Below are 15,156 nucleotides of genomic sequence, written 5' to 3'. Positions count from 1 at the left end.
ATGCCTTCTTCGTCTTTTGTTTCAGCCGCCGAGGGCCTGTTTTCCACTGAGGCCCTGCGTCAAACTCCCTATGAGACACAATCGAACTTTAGTAGTAACCTCCGATTACGGCCGAATGTGGATTCTGCTCGGACGACGGGGCACCGGTACATCCTTTGTAGCTTTGGCTTGTTAGCCAAACGCTACAGCAGTTTGCCATTTCCCATGAAATCATCCTTGATTTCCTTAAGAAAGGTGCCCCAAATTGGTGGAAAATCACATCTCAACCATACGCTGTCCAAAGCATTGACCCGCCTTCACGCGGCAAAACAGAACGTGTTGTTGGCCCGCACTGCTGGGTCAAACTGCGCTTCCCAAAAACAGATTGGGTCAAAACCGACAGAAGAAAACTCTAAGCCTGCTCTAAGCCCTACCCACGGGGAGGGCTCGACAGTCTCGCACAACGCGAGAGCCTCCGTTTCGCCTGTGTAATTTGGGGGCCGATGAATACTGGGTCCGACCCGGTGAAGAAGCCCACGACCAGCCCGGCTAGCTCAGTCGGTAGAGCATGAGACTCTTAATCTCAGGGTCGTGGGTTCGAGCCCCACGTTGGGCGGCTCAGTTGACTCTCTTTCTTCCCAAAAGGGTGGCGGGCTCCAGCGTGCCCATTCGCCGCGCAGGCTGAGCGGATTTTGCGAGCTCAGGAAACATCTTTCAAAACAGATGTCGCTGTTAGTGCGAGCGATTTTAATCCCTATCACTAACCCTAACCCTTGCTTTTACACCGGTGATCCGGCGGCAGCAAGCAGCAGCGGCTGTCTCTGTGGCGCAATCGGTTAGCGCGTTCGGCTGTTAACCGAAAGGTTGGTGGTTCGAGCCCACCCAGGGACGTGTGAAATGCCGGAGTTTTGCACGCGCGTCAGGTGTCCACTGACGCCTATGCCATTCTTAGGGTTGCGAGGCACAGCTTTCTCAGGGCGTTTATCTTGTGCACCTTCAATAAGCTGGCTTGTTTTAAAAGAATTCAGCGGCGGGTGTTTGGTGAACATTTTCACCAGCTCGAGTAGTTTGCTGTGGCATGTGGATGCCTTCTTTACTGATGATCTGTCTCTGGGGCTCATCTAGTTGACATAGTATCCGCTGACATTCGGCTGAAGGTGCTGATCCACCATCTGCTCTTGGTACGGACTGGAACCGGGGGACTATAGTGACCATCAGATCGGAATACAGAATGGATCTGGTGGCTACGGTGACCTCAGAATAAGAAGAAACAGACTAATATTAATGTAGATGCAAAAGTTCCATGTTGCCACAAAGTCAATACCCCACCGGGATGACTTGAAATACAGTCAGCATCGGCAATTTTTGCCAATCTCTCTGGAGGCTTGTTGAGAAAGATAGTCTTGCTTCGTTTTGTTTCCTTTTATTGGCGTGGCTGGTTGTTGGTCCTCGTCAAAGAGGTGTCCACCGATCGTAGCGTGCCGGAGCCAGAAGACTTGTTGTTTTGTCAATATGTTCTCAAGACTTTGCGGCAGGTATCAATAAACTACAGCACAATCACAGCTCGCCGCTACCCATCGTCAACAGGTTGGGCCTGTCTGTTCCGGTGGGCTCTCAGTGGTGCTAAAGCATCAAATGAAGAGGATGGGATTCGAACCCACACAAACCAAGGCGTGCCGAGCACAACGGACTAGCCTTGCATCGCCTTAACCACTCGACCACCTTTCGTTTTGCGCGGTCCTTTTGTTTAAACCCTCCCGATTCAGACCACCAGCTCATTAGTAGAACGCTCAGTGAACTGAACTGAGTGTGTCAGATAGGGAAGACACACAAAAATTGCAGAGTGGGGTCCCCAGGACCGAGGATCACTGCTAAACGTACCAAACGACGAGGATGGGATTCGAACCCACGCGTGCAGAGCACAATGGATTAGCAGTCCATCGCCTTAACCACTCGGCCACCTCGTCATATTACGTGGCGTCTTTTATTTAGCACTCCCGATTCAGATCATCAGCTCATTAGTAGAGAACTCAAAGAACTGAACTGAGTGTGTTAGATAAGGAGGACACACAAAAAGTTCAGCATGGGGTCCCCAGGACCTAGATTAAGGTCCAGTGCTAAAGGAACCGAACGACAAGGATGGGATTAGCAATCCATCGCCTTAACCACTCGGCCTCCCCGCCCCCTTGCTGACTGAGAGAGGCCATGCTGCGGACCTTTTCAGCTGCTGCTGCTGTGCTTTCAGCAGGCTGTTTTGAGCACAGAGGGAATAGTGAATGAGCCGTCTTTTACACACCTCTAATCTGTTCCGTAGAAACACGGTGCAGCAACCCGTGCCAGGAGACTGTTTGTGCGGCAGTTTAAAGCTTGCTACCACCTTGTCGGTTCACATCCACGTAGGTGCCTGAAAAGGTCACGACCGTCGCCGGCATTCTTTCGCAGAGGCAATATTGTAGCCTATGAGGTTTATCCCAGGCGCGATCATTGCTGGTTGAAAACTTTACCCAATACCCCGCCAGGATGACTTGAAATACAGTCAGCTTTGGCAATTTTTGCTAGCCTCTCTGGAGGCTTAGAGTATTGTTGAGAAAAAGTAGCCTTGTTTTGTTTCTCGTCAAAAAGGTGTCTGCTGATGATTGAGCGCCAGAGCCAGAAGGCTTGTTGTTTTGTAAATATGTCCTCAAGACGGGTATCATTAAACTGCAGCGCAATTACAGCTCACCGTTACCCATCGTAAACAGGTTGGGCCTGTCTGGTCCGGTGGACTCTCAGTGGCGCTAAAGCTTCCAGTGCATGTCGAGCACAATGTATTAGCCTTCCACCGCCTAAACCGCTGGACCACCTCGTCATCTTGCGTGGTTTCTTTGTTTAACACTCCTGAATCATGTGCATGTGGATGCCTTCTTCGTCTTTTGTTTCAGCCGCCGAGGGCCTGTTTTCCACTGAGGCCCTGCGTCAAACTCCCTATGAGACACAATCGAACTTTAGTAGTAACCTCCGATTACGGCCGAATGTGGATTCTGCTCGGACGACGGGGCACCGGTACATCCTTTGTAGCTTTGGCTTGTTAGCCAAACGCTACAGCAGTTTGCCATTTCCCATGAAATCATCCTTGATTTCCTTAAGAAAGGTGCCCCAAATTGGTGGAAAATCACATCTCAACCATACGCTGTCCAAAGCATTGACCCGCCTTCACGCGGCAAAACAGAACGTGTTGTTGGCCCGCACTGCTGGGTCAAACTGCGCTTCCCAAAAACAGATTGGGTCAAAACCGACAGAAGAAAACTCTAAGCCTGCTCTAAGCCCTACCCACGGGGAGGGCTCGACAGTCTCGCACAACGCGAGAGCCTCCGTTTCGCCTGTGTAATTTGGGGGCCGATGAATACTGGGTCCGACCCGGTGAAGAAGCCCACGACCAGCCCGGCTAGCTCAGTCGGTAGAGCATGAGACTCTTAATCTCAGGGTCGTGGGTTCGAGCCCCACGTTGGGCGGCTCAGTTGACTCTCTTTCTTCCCAAAAGGGTGGCGGGCTCCAGCGTGCCCATTCGCCGCGCAGGCTGAGCGGATTTTGCGAGCTCCGGAAACATCTTTCAAAACAGATGTCGCTGTTAGTGCGAGCGATTTTAATCCCTATCACTAACCCTAACCCTTGCTTTTACACCGGTGATCCGGCAGCAGCAAGCAGCAGCGGCTGTCTCTGTGGCGCAATCGGTTAGCGCGTTCGGCTGTTAACCGAAAGGTTGGTGGTTCGAGCCCACCCAGGGACGTGTGAAATGCCGGAGTTTTGCACGCGCGTCAGGTGTCCACTGACGCCTATGCCATTCTTAGGGTTGCGAGGCACAGCTTTCTCAGGGCGTTTATCTTGTGCACCTTCAATAAGCTGGCTTGTTTTAAAAGAATTCAGCGGCGGGTGTTTGGTGAACATTTTCACCAGCTCGAGTAGTTTGCTGTGGCAAGTGGATGCCTTCTTTACTGATGATCTGTCTCTGGGACTCATCTAGTTGACATAGTATCCGCTGACATTCGGCTGAAGGTGCTGATCCACCATCTGCTCTTGGTACGGACTGGAACCGGGGGACTGTAGTGACCATCAGATCGGAATACAGAATGGATCTGGTGGCTACGGTGACCTCAGAATAAGAAGAAACAGACTAATATTAATGTAGATGCAAAAGTTCCATGTTGCCACAAAGTCAATACCCCACCGGGATGACTTGAAATACAGTCAGCATCGGCAATTTTTGCCAATCTCTCTGGAGGCTTGTTGAGAAAGATAGTCTTGTTTCGTTTTGTTTCCTTTTATTGGCGTGGCTGGTTGTTGGTCCTCGTCAAAGAGGTGTCCACCGATCGTAGCGTGCCGGAGCCAGAAGACTTGTTGTTTTGTCAATATGTTCTCAAGACTTTGCGGCAGGTATCAATAAACTACAGCACAATCACAGCTCGCCGCTACCCATCGTCAACAGGTTGGGCCTGTCTGTTCCGGTGGGCTCTCAGTGGTGCTAAAGCATCAAATGAAGAGGATGGGATTCGAACCCACACAAACCAAGGCGTGCCGAGCACAACGGACGAGCCTTGCATCGCCTTAACCACTCGACCACCTTTCGTTTTGCACGGTCCTTTTGTTTAACCCTCCCGATTCAGACCACCAGCTCATTAGTAGAGCGCTCAGTGAACTGAACTGAGTGTGTCAGATAGGGAAGACACACAAAAATTGCAGAGTGGGGTCCCCAGGACCGAGGATCACTGCTAAACGTACCGAACGACGAGGATGGGATTCGAACCCACGCGTGCAGAGCACAATGGATTAGCAGTCCATCGCCTTAACCACTCGGCCACCTCGTCATATTACGTGGCGCCTTTTATTTAGCACTCCCGATTCAGATCATCAGCTCATTAGTAGAGAACTCAAAGAACTGAACTGAGTGTGTTAGATAAGGAGGACACACAAAAAGTTCAGCATGGGGTCCCCAGGACCTAGATTAAGGTCCAGTGCTAAAGGAACCGAACGACAAGGATGGGATTAGCAATCCATCGCCTTAACCACTCGGCCTCCCCGCCCCCTTGCTGACTGAGAGAGGCCATGCTGCGGACCTTTTCAGCTGCTGCTGCTGTGCTTTCAGCAGGCTGTTTTGAGCACAGAGGGAATAGTGAATGAGCCGTCTTTTACACACCTCTAATCTGTTCCGTAGAAACACGGTGCAGCAACCCGTGCCAGGAGACTGTTTGTGCGGCAGTTTAAAGCTTGCTACCACCTTGTCGGTTCACATCCACGTAGGTGCCTGAAAAGGTCACGACCGTCGCCGGCATTCTTTCGCAGAGGCAATATTGTAGCCTATGAGGTTTATCCGAGGCGCGATCATTGCTGGTTGAAAACTTTACCCAATACCCCGCCAGGATGACTTGAAATACAGTCAGCTATGGCAATTTTTGCTAGCCTCTCTGGAGGCTTAGAGTATTGTTGAGAAAAAGTAGCCTTGTTTTGTTTCTCGTCAAAAAGGTGTCTGCTGATGATTGAGCGCCAGAGCCAGAAGGCTTGTTGTTTTGTAAATATGTCCTCAAGACGGGTATCATTAAACTGCAGCGCAATTACAGCTCACCGTTACCCATCGTAAACAGGTTGGGCCTGTCTGGTCCGGTGGACTCTCAGTGGCGCTAAAGCTTCCAGTGCATGTCGAGCACAATGTATTAGCCTTCCACCGCCTTAACCGCTGGACCACCTCGTCATCTTGCGTGGTTTCTTTGTTTAACACTCCTGAATCATGTGCATGTGGATGCCTTCTTCGTCTTTTGTTTCAGCCGCCGAGGGCCTGTTTTCCACTGAGGCCCTGCGTCAAACTCCCTATGAGACACAATCGAACTTTAGTAGTAACCTCCGATTACGGCCGAATGTGGATTCTGCTCGGACGACGGGGCACCGGTACATCCTTTGTAGCTTTGGCTTGTTAGCCAAACGCTACAGCAGTTTGCCATTTCCCATGAAATCATCCTTGATTTCCTTAAGAAAGGTGCCCCAAATTGGTGGAAAATCACATCTCAACCATACGCTGTCCAAAGCATTGACCCGCCTTCACGCGGCAAAACAGAACGTGTTGTTGGCCCGCACTGCTGGGTCAAACTGCGCTTCCCAAAAACAGATTGGGTCAAAACCGACAGAAGAAAACTCTAAGCCTGCTCTAAGCCCTACCCACGGGGAGGGCTCGACAGTCTCGCACAACGCGAGAGCCTCCGTTTCGCCTGTGTAATTTGGGGGCCGATGAATACTGGGTCCGACCCGGTGAAGAAGCCCACGACCAGCCAGGCTAGCTCAGTCGGTAGAGCATGAGACTCTTAATCTCAGGGTCGTGGGTTCGAGCCCCACGTTGGGCGGCTCAGTTGACTCTCTTTCTTCCCAAAAGGGTGGCGGGCTCCAGCGTGCCCATTCGCCGCGCAGGCTGAGCGGATTTTGCGAGCTCCGGAAACATCTTTCAAAACAGATGTCGCTGTTAGTGCGAGCGATTTTAATCCCTATCACTAACCCTAACCCTTGCTTTTACACCGGTGATCCGGCAGCAGCAAGCAGCAGCGGCTGTCTCTGTGGCGCAATCGGTTAGCGCGTTCGGCTGTTAACCGAAAGGTTGGTGGTTCGAGCCCACCCAGGGACGTGTGAAATGCCGGAGTTTTGCACGCGCGTCAGGTGTCCACTGACGCCTATGCCATTCTTAGGGTTGCGAGGCACAGCTTTCTCAGGGCGTTTATCTTGTGCACCTTCAATAAGCTGGCTTGTTTTAAAAGAATTCAGCGGCGGGTGTTTGGTGAACATTTTCACCAGCTCGAGTAGTTTGCTGTGGCATGTGGATGCCTTCTTTACTGATGATCTGTCTCTGGGACTCATCTAGTTGACATAGTATCCGCTGACATTCGGCTGAAGGTGCTGATCCACCATCTGCTCTTGGTACGGACTGGAACCGGGGGACTGTAGTGACCATCAGATCGGAATACAGAATGGATCTGGTGGCTACGGTGACCTCAGAATAAGAAGAAACAGACTAATATTAATGTAGATGCAAAAGTTCCATGTTGCCACAAAGTCAATACCCCACCGGGATGACTTGAAATACAGTCAGCATCGGCAATTTTTGCCAATCTCTCTGGAGGCTTGTTGAGAAAGATAGTCTTGTTTCGTTTTGTTTCCTTTTATTGGCGTGGCTGGTTGTTGGTCCTCGTCAAAGAGGTGTCCACCGATCGTAGCGTGCCGGAGCCAGAAGACTTGTTGTTTTGTCAATATGTTCTCAAGACTTTGCGGCAGGTATCAATAAACTACAGCACAATCACAGCTCGCCGCTACCCATCGTCAACAGGTTGGGCCTGTCTGTTCCGGTGGGCTCTCAGTGGTGCTAAAGCATCAAATGAAGAGGATGGGATTCGAACCCACACAAACCAAGGCGTGCCGAGCACAACGGACGAGCCTTGCATCGCCTTAACCACTCGACCACCTTTCGTTTTGCACGGTCCTTTTGTTTAACCCTCCCGATTCAGACCACCAGCTCATTAGTAGAGCGCTCAGTGAACTGAACTGAGTGTGTCAGATAGGGAAGACACACAAAAATTGCAGAGTGGGGTCCCCAGGACCGAGGATCACTGCTAAACGTACCGAACGACGAGGATGGGATTCGAACCCACGCGTGCAGAGCACAATGGATTAGCAGTCCATCGCCTTAACCACTCGGCCACCTCGTCATATTACGTGGCGCCTTTTATTTAGCACTCCCGATTCAGATCATCAGCTCATTAGTAGAGAACTCAAAGAACTGAACTGAGTGTGTTAGATAAGGAGGACACACAAAAAGTTCAGCATGGGGTCCCCAGGACCTAGATTAAGGTCCAGTGCTAAAGGAACCGAACGACAAGGATGGGATTAGCAATCCATCGCCTTAACCACTCGGCCTCCCCGCCCCCTTGCTGACTGAGAGAGGCCATGCTGCGGACCTTTTCAGCTGCTGCTGCTGTGCTTTCAGCAGGCTGTTTTGAGCACAGAGGGAATAGTGAATGAGCCGTCTTTTACACACCTCTAATCTGTTCCGTAGAAACACGGTGCAGCAACCCGTGCCAGGAGACTGTTTGTGCGGCAGTTTAAAGCTTGCTACCACCTTGTCGGTTCACATCCACGTAGGTGCCTGAAAAGGTCACGACCGTCGCCGGCATTCTTTCGCAGAGGCAATATTGTAGCCTATGAGGTTTATCCGAGGCGCGATCATTGCTGGTTGAAAACTTTACCCAATACCCCGCCAGGATGACTTGAAATACAGTCAGCTATGGCAATTTTTGCTAGCCTCTCTGGAGGCTTAGAGTATTGTTGAGAAAAAGTAGCCTTGTTTTGTTTCTCGTCAAAAAGGTGTCTGCTGATGATTGAGCGCCAGAGCCAGAAGGCTTGTTGTTTTGTAAATATGTCCTCAAGACGGGTATCATTAAACTGCAGCGCAATTACAGCTCACCGTTACCCATCGTAAACAGGTTGGGCCTGTCTGGTCCGGTGGACTCTCAGTGGCGCTAAAGCTTCCAGTGCATGTCGAGCACAATGTATTAGCCTTCCACCGCCTTAACCGCTGGACCACCTCGTCATCTTGCGTGGTTTCTTTGTTTAACACTCCTGAATCATGTGCATGTGGATGCCTTCTTCGTCTTTTGTTTCAGCCGCCGAGGGCCTGTTTTCCACTGAGGCCCTGCGTCAAACTCCCTATGAGACACAATCGAACTTTAGTAGTAACCTCCGATTACGGCCGAATGTGGATTCTGCTCGGACGACGGGGCACCGGTACATCCTTTGTAGCTTTGGCTTGTTAGCCAAACGCTACAGCAGTTTGCCATTTCCCATGAAATCATCCTTGATTTCCTTAAGAAAGGTGCCCCAAATTGGTGGAAAATCACATCTCAACCATACGCTGTCCAAAGCATTGACCCGCCTTCACGCGGCAAAACAGAACGTGTTGTTGGCCCGCACTGCTGGGTCAAACTGCGCTTCCCAAAAACAGATTGGGTCAAAACCGACAGAAGAAAACTCTAAGCCTGCTCTAAGCCCTACCCACGGGGAGGGCTCGACAGTCTCGCACAACGCGAGAGCCTCCGTTTCGCCTGTGTAATTTGGGGGCCGATGAATACTGGGTCCGACCCGGTGAAGAAGCCCACGACCAGCCAGGCTAGCTCAGTCGGTAGAGCATGAGACTCTTAATCTCAGGGTCGTGGGTTCGAGCCCCACGTTGGGCGGCTCAGTTGACTCTCTTTCTTCCCAAAAGGGTGGCGGGCTCCAGCGTGCCCATTCGCCGCGCAGGCTGAGCGGATTTTGCGAGCTCCGGAAACATCTTTCAAAACAGATGTCGCTGTTAGTGCGAGCGATTTTAATCCCTATCACTAACCCTAACCCTTGCTTTTACACCGGTGATCCGGCAGCAGCAAGCAGCAGCGGCTGTCTCTGTGGCGCAATCGGTTAGCGCGTTCGGCTGTTAACCGAAAGGTTGGTGGTTCGAGCCCACCCAGGGACGTGTGAAATGCCGGAGTTTTGCACGCGCGTCAGGTGTCCACTGACGCCTATGCCATTCTTAGGGTTGCGAGGCACAGCTTTCTCAGGGCGTTTATCTTGTGCACCTTCAATAAGCTGGCTTGTTTTAAAAGAATTCAGCGGCGGGTGTTTGGTGAACATTTTCACCAGCTCGAGTAGTTTGCTGTGGCATGTGGATGCCTTCTTTACTGATGATCTGTCTCTGGGACTCATCTAGTTGACATAGTATCCGCTGACATTCGGCTGAAGGTGCTGATCCACCATCTGCTCTTGGTACGGACTGGAACCGGGGGACTGTAGTGACCATCAGATCGGAATACAGAATGGATCTGGTGGCTACGGTGACCTCAGAATAAGAAGAAACAGACTAATATTAATGTAGATGCAAAAGTTCCATGTTGCCACAAAGTCAATACCCCACCGGGATGACTTGAAATACAGTCAGCATCGGCAATTTTTGCCAATCTCTCTGGAGGCTTGTTGAGAAAGATAGTCTTGTTTCGTTTTGTTTCCTTTTATTGGCGTGGCTGGTTGTTGGTCCTCGTCAAAGAGGTGTCCACCGATCGTAGCGTGCCGGAGCCAGAAGACTTGTTGTTTTGTCAATATGTTCTCAAGACTTTGCGGCAGGTATCAATAAACTACAGCACAATCACAGCTCGCCGCTACCCATCGTCAACAGGTTGGGCCTGTCTGTTCCGGTGGGCTCTCAGTGGTGCTAAAGCATCAAATGAAGAGGATGGGATTCGAACCCACACAAACCAAGGCGTGCCGAGCACAACGGACGAGCCTTGCATCGCCTTAACCACTCGACCACCTTTCGTTTTGCACGGTCCTTTTGTTTAACCCTCCCGATTCAGACCACCAGCTCATTAGTAGAGCGCTCAGTGAACTGAACTGAGTGTGTCAGATAGGGAAGACACACAAAAATTGCAGAGTGGGGTCCCCAGGACCGAGGATCACTGCTAAACGTACCGAACGACGAGGATGGGATTCGAACCCACGCGTGCAGAGCACAATGGATTAGCAGTCCATCGCCTTAACCACTCGGCCACCTCGTCATATTACGTGGCGTCTTTTATTTAGCACTCCCGATTCAGATCATCAGCTCATTAGTAGAGAACTCAAAGAACTGAACTGAGTGTGTTAGATAAGGAGGACACACAAAAAGTTCAGCATGGGGTCCCCAGGACCTAGATTAAGGTCCAGTGCTAAAGGAACCGAACGACAAGGATGGGATTAGCAATCCATCGCCTTAACCACTCGGCCTCCCCGCCCCCTTGCTGACTGAGAGAGGCCATGCTGCGGACCTTTTCAGCTGCTGCTGCTGTGCTTTCAGCAGGCTGTTTTGAGCACAGAGGGAATAGTGAATGAGCCGTCTTTTACACACCTCTAATCTGTTCCGTAGAAACATGGTGCAGCAACCCGTGCCAGGAGACTGTTTGTGCGGCAGTTTAAAGCTTGCTACCACCTTGTCGGTTCACATCCACGTAGGTGCCTGAAAAGGTCACGACCGTCGCCGGCATTCTTTCGCAGAGGCAATATTGTAGCCTATGAGGTTTATCCCAGGCGCGATCATTGCTGGTTGAAAACTTTACCCAATACCCCGCCAGGATGACTTGAAATACAGTCAGCTTTGGCAATTTTTGCTAGCCTCTCTGGAGGCTTAGAGTATTGTTGAGAAAAAGTAGCCTTGTTTTGTTTCTCGTCAAAAAGGTGTCTGCTGATGATTGAGCGCCAGAGCCAGAAGGCTTGTTGTTTTGTAAATATGTCCTCAAGACGGGTATCATTAAACTGCAGCGCAATTACAGCTCACCGTTACCCATCGTAAACAGGTTGGGCCTGTCTGGTCCGGTGGACTCTCAGTGGCGCTAAAGCTTCCAGTGCATGTCGAGCACAATGTATTAGCCTTCCACCGCCTAAACCGCTGGACCACCTCGTCATCTTGCGTGGTTTCTTTGTTTAACACTCCTGAATCATGTGCATGTGGATGCCTTCTTCGTCTTTTGTTTCAGCCGCCGAGGGCCTGTTTTCCACTGAGGCCCTGCGTCAAACTCCCTATGAGACACAATCGAACTTTAGTAGTAACCTCCGATTACGGCCGAATGTGGATTCTGCTCGGACGACGGGGCACCGGTACATCCTTTGTAGCTTTGGCTTGTTAGCCAAACGCTACAGCAGTTTGCCATTTCCCATGAAATCATCCTTGATTTCCTTAAGAAAGGTGCCCCAAATTGGTGGAAAATCACATCTCAACCATACGCTGTCCAAAGCATTGACCCGCCTTCACGCGGCAAAACAGAACGTGTTGTTGGCCCGCACTGCTGGGTCAAACTGCGCTTCCCAAAAACAGATTGGGTCAAAACCGACAGAAGAAAACTCTAAGCCTGCTCTAAGCCCTACCCACGGGGAGGGCTCGACAGTCTCGCACAACGCGAGAGCCTCCGTTTCGCCTGTGTAATTTGGGGGCCGATGAATACTGGGTCCGACCCGGTGAAGAAGCCCACGATCAGCCCGGCTAGCTCAGTCGGTAGAGCATGAGACTCTTAATCTCAGGGTCGTGGGTTCGAGCCCCACGTTGGGCGGCTCAGTTGACTCTCTTTCTTCCCAAAAGGGTGGCGGGCTCCAGCGTGCCCATTCGCCGCGCAGGCTGAGCGGATTTTGCGAGCTCCGGAAACATCTTTCAAAACAGATGTCGCTGTTAGTGCGAGCGATTTTAATCCCTATCACTAACCCTAACCCTTGCTTTTACACCGGTGATCCGGCAGCAGCAAGCAGCAGCGGCTGTCTCTGTGGCGCAATCGGTTAGCGCGTTCGGCTGTTAACCGAAAGGTTGGTGGTTCGAGCCCACCCAGGGACGTGTGAAATGCCGGAGTTTTGCACGCGCGTCAGGTGTCCACTGACGCCTATGCCATTCTTAGGGTTGCGAGGCACAGCTTTCTCAGGGCGTTTATCTTGTGCACCTTCAATAAGCTGGCTTGTTTTAAAAGAATTCAGCGGCGGGTGTTTGGTGAACATTTTCACCAGCTCGAGTAGTTTGCTGTGGCATGTGGATGCCTTCTTTACTGATGATCTGTCTCTGGGACTCATCTAGTTGACATAGTATCCGCTGACATTCGGCTGAAGGTGCTGATCCACCATCTGCTCTTGGTACGGACTGGAACCGGGGGACTGTAGTGACCATCAGATCGGAATACAGAATGGATCTGGTGGCTACGGTGACCTCAGAATAAGAAGAAACAGACTAATATTAATGTAGATGCAAAAGTTCCATGTTGCCACAAAGTCAATACCCCACCGGGATGACTTGAAATACAGTCAGCATCGGCAATTTTTGCCAATCTCTCTGGAGGCTTGTTGAGAAAGATAGTCTTGTTTCGTTTTGTTTCCTTTTATTGGCGTGGCTGGTTGTTGGTCCTCGTCAAAGAGGTGTCCACCGATCGTAGCGTGCCGGAGCCAGAAGACTTGTTGTTTTGTCAATATGTTCTCAAGACTTTGCGGCAGGTATCAATAAACTACAGCACAATCACAGCTCGCCGCTACCCATCGTCAACAGGTTGGGCCTGTCTGTTCCGGTGGGCTCTCAGTGGTGCTAAAGCATCAAATGAAGAGGATGGGATTCGAACCCACACAAACCAAGGCGTGCCGAGCACAACGGACGAGCCTTGCATCGCCTTAACCACTCGACCACCTTTCGTTTTGCACGGTCCTTTTGTTTAACCCTCCCGATTCAGACCACCAGCTCATTAGTAGAGCGCTCAGTGAACTGAACTGAGTGTGTCAGATAGGGAAGACACACAAAAATTGCAGAGTGGGGTCCCCAGGACCGAGGATCACTGCTAAACGTACCGAACGACGAGGATGGGATTCGAACCCACGCGTGCAGAGCACAATGGATTAGCAGTCCATCGCCTTAACCACTCGGCCACCTCGTCAGATTACGTGGCGTCTTTTGTTTAGCACTCCCGATTCAGATCATCAGCTCATTAGTAGAGAACTCAAAGAACTGAACTGAGTGTGTTAGATAAGGAGGACACACAAAAAGTTCAGCATGGGGTCCCCAGGACCTAGATTAAGGTCCAGTGCTAAAGGAACCGAACGACAAGGATGGGATTAGCAATCCATCGCCTTAACCACTCGGCCTCCCCGCCCCCTTGCTGACTGAGAGAGGCCATGCTGCGGACCTTTTCAGCTGCTGCTGCTGTGCTTTCAGCAGGCTGTTTTGAGCACAGAGGGAATAGTGAATGAGCCGTCTTTTACACACCTCTAATCTGTTCCGTAGAAACACGGTGCAGCAACCCGTGCCAGGAGACTGTTTGTGCGGCAGTTTAAAGCTTGCTACCACCTTGTCGGTTCACATCCACGTAGGTGCCTGAAAAGGTCACGACCGTCGCCGGCATTCTTTCGCAGAGGCAATATTGTAGCCTATGAGGTTTACCCGAGGCGCGATCATTGCTGGTTGAAAACTTTACCCAATACCCCGCCAGGATGACTTGAAATACAGTCAGCTTTGGCAATTTTTGCTAGCCTCTCTGGAGGCTTAGAGTATTGTTGAGAAAAAGTAGCCTTGTTTTGTTTCTCGTCAAAAAGGTGTCTGCTGATGATTGAGCGCCAGAGCCAGAAGGCTTGTTGTTTTGTAAATATGTCCTCAAGACGGGTATCATTAAACTGCAGCGCAATTACAGCTCACCGTTACCCATCGTAAACAGGTTGGGCCTGTCTGGTCCGGTGGACTCTCAGTGGCGCTAAAGCTTCCAGTGCATGTCGAGCACAATGTATTAGCCTTCCACCGCCTAAACCGCTGGACCACCTCGTCATCTTGCGTGGTTTCTTTGTTTAACACTCCTGAATCATGTGCATGTGGATGCCTTCTTCGTCTTTTGTTTCAGCCGCCGAGGGCCTGTTTTCCACTGAGGCCCTGCGTCAAACTCCCTATGAGACACAATCGAACTTTAGTAGTAACCTCCGATTACGGCCGAATGTGGATTCTGCTCGGACGACGGGGCACCGGTACATCCTTTGTAGCTTTGGCTTGTTAGCCAAACGCTACAGCAGTTTGCCATTTCCCATGAAATCATCCTTGATTTCCTTAAGAAAGGTGCCCCAAATTGGTGGAAAATCACATCTCAACCATACGCTGTCCAAAGCATTGACCCGCCTTCACGCGGCAAAACAGAACGTGTTGTTGGCCCGCACTGCTGGGTCAAACTGCGCTTCCCAAAAACAGATTGGGTCAAAACCGACAGAAGAAAACTCTAAGCCTGCTCTAAGCCCTACCCACGGGGAGGGCTCGACAGTCTCGCACAACGCGAGAGCCTCCGTTTCGCCTGTGTAATTTGGGGGCCGATGAATACTGGGTCCGACCCGGTGAAGAAGCCCACGACCAGCCCGGCTAGCTCAGTCGGTAGAGCATGAGACTCTTAATCTCAGGGTCGTGGGTTCGAGCCCCACGTTGGGCGGCTCAGTTGACTCTCTTTCTTCCCAAAAGGGTGGCGGGCTCCAGCGTGCCCATTCGCCGCGCAGGCTGAGCGGATTTTGCGAGCTCAGGAAACATCTTTCAAAACAGATGTCGCTGTTAGTGCGAGCGATTTTAATCCCTATCACTAACCCTAACCCTTGCTTTTACACCGGTGATCCGGCGGCAGCAAG

General features: G+C 51.1%; 1 protein-coding gene and 19 non-coding genes across 20 annotated transcripts in view; 15 read left to right on the top strand and 5 right to left on the bottom strand.

The window, feature by feature from the left end:
* LOC141305347 (uncharacterized) overlaps window positions 1–15,156 on the top strand; it is a 47,614-nt gene that overhangs the window by 28,643 nt on the left and 3,815 nt on the right. The gene's annotated exons all lie outside the window — the stretch shown is intronic.
* On the top strand, window positions 523–595 carry trnak-cuu (transfer RNA lysine (anticodon CUU)). The gene has a single exon. It is a non-coding gene; the product is annotated as a tRNA-Lys (tRNA).
* Window positions 797–870, top strand: trnan-guu (transfer RNA asparagine (anticodon GUU)). The gene has a single exon. It is a non-coding gene; the product is annotated as a tRNA-Asn (tRNA).
* On the bottom strand, window positions 1,865–1,946 carry trnas-gcu (transfer RNA serine (anticodon GCU)). Its single transcript has one exon. It is a non-coding gene; the product is annotated as a tRNA-Ser (tRNA).
* On the top strand, window positions 2,410–2,550 carry LOC141307918 (U4 spliceosomal RNA). Its single transcript, XR_012346843.1, has one exon. It is a non-coding gene; the product is annotated as a U4 spliceosomal RNA (small nuclear RNA).
* trnak-cuu (transfer RNA lysine (anticodon CUU)) lies at window positions 3,398–3,470 on the top strand. The gene has a single exon. It is a non-coding gene; the product is annotated as a tRNA-Lys (tRNA).
* Window positions 3,672–3,745, top strand: trnan-guu (transfer RNA asparagine (anticodon GUU)). Its single transcript has one exon. It is a non-coding gene; the product is annotated as a tRNA-Asn (tRNA).
* On the bottom strand, window positions 4,739–4,820 carry trnas-gcu (transfer RNA serine (anticodon GCU)). Its single transcript has one exon. It is a non-coding gene; the product is annotated as a tRNA-Ser (tRNA).
* Window positions 5,284–5,424, top strand: LOC141307896 (U4 spliceosomal RNA). Its single transcript, XR_012346821.1, has one exon. It is a non-coding gene; the product is annotated as a U4 spliceosomal RNA (small nuclear RNA).
* On the top strand, window positions 6,546–6,619 carry trnan-guu (transfer RNA asparagine (anticodon GUU)). Its single transcript has one exon. It is a non-coding gene; the product is annotated as a tRNA-Asn (tRNA).
* On the bottom strand, window positions 7,613–7,694 carry trnas-gcu (transfer RNA serine (anticodon GCU)). Its single transcript has one exon. It is a non-coding gene; the product is annotated as a tRNA-Ser (tRNA).
* On the top strand, window positions 8,158–8,298 carry LOC141307893 (U4 spliceosomal RNA). The gene has a single exon (XR_012346819.1). It is a non-coding gene; the product is annotated as a U4 spliceosomal RNA (small nuclear RNA).
* trnan-guu (transfer RNA asparagine (anticodon GUU)) lies at window positions 9,420–9,493 on the top strand. The gene has a single exon. It is a non-coding gene; the product is annotated as a tRNA-Asn (tRNA).
* On the bottom strand, window positions 10,487–10,568 carry trnas-gcu (transfer RNA serine (anticodon GCU)). The gene has a single exon. It is a non-coding gene; the product is annotated as a tRNA-Ser (tRNA).
* On the top strand, window positions 11,032–11,172 carry LOC141307917 (U4 spliceosomal RNA). The gene has a single exon (XR_012346842.1). It is a non-coding gene; the product is annotated as a U4 spliceosomal RNA (small nuclear RNA).
* Window positions 12,020–12,092, top strand: trnak-cuu (transfer RNA lysine (anticodon CUU)). The gene has a single exon. It is a non-coding gene; the product is annotated as a tRNA-Lys (tRNA).
* Window positions 12,294–12,367, top strand: trnan-guu (transfer RNA asparagine (anticodon GUU)). The gene has a single exon. It is a non-coding gene; the product is annotated as a tRNA-Asn (tRNA).
* On the bottom strand, window positions 13,361–13,442 carry trnas-gcu (transfer RNA serine (anticodon GCU)). Its single transcript has one exon. It is a non-coding gene; the product is annotated as a tRNA-Ser (tRNA).
* LOC141307885 (U4 spliceosomal RNA) lies at window positions 13,906–14,046 on the top strand. Its single transcript, XR_012346810.1, has one exon. It is a non-coding gene; the product is annotated as a U4 spliceosomal RNA (small nuclear RNA).
* Window positions 14,894–14,966, top strand: trnak-cuu (transfer RNA lysine (anticodon CUU)). The gene has a single exon. It is a non-coding gene; the product is annotated as a tRNA-Lys (tRNA).

This window comes from Garra rufa, unplaced genomic scaffold (assembly GCF_049309525.1).
Source record: "Garra rufa unplaced genomic scaffold, GarRuf1.0 hap1_unplaced_002, whole genome shotgun sequence".
Lineage (NCBI taxonomy): Eukaryota > Metazoa > Chordata > Actinopteri > Cypriniformes > Cyprinidae > Garra > Garra rufa.
This window is presented reverse-complemented; position numbering and strand designations above follow the sequence as displayed.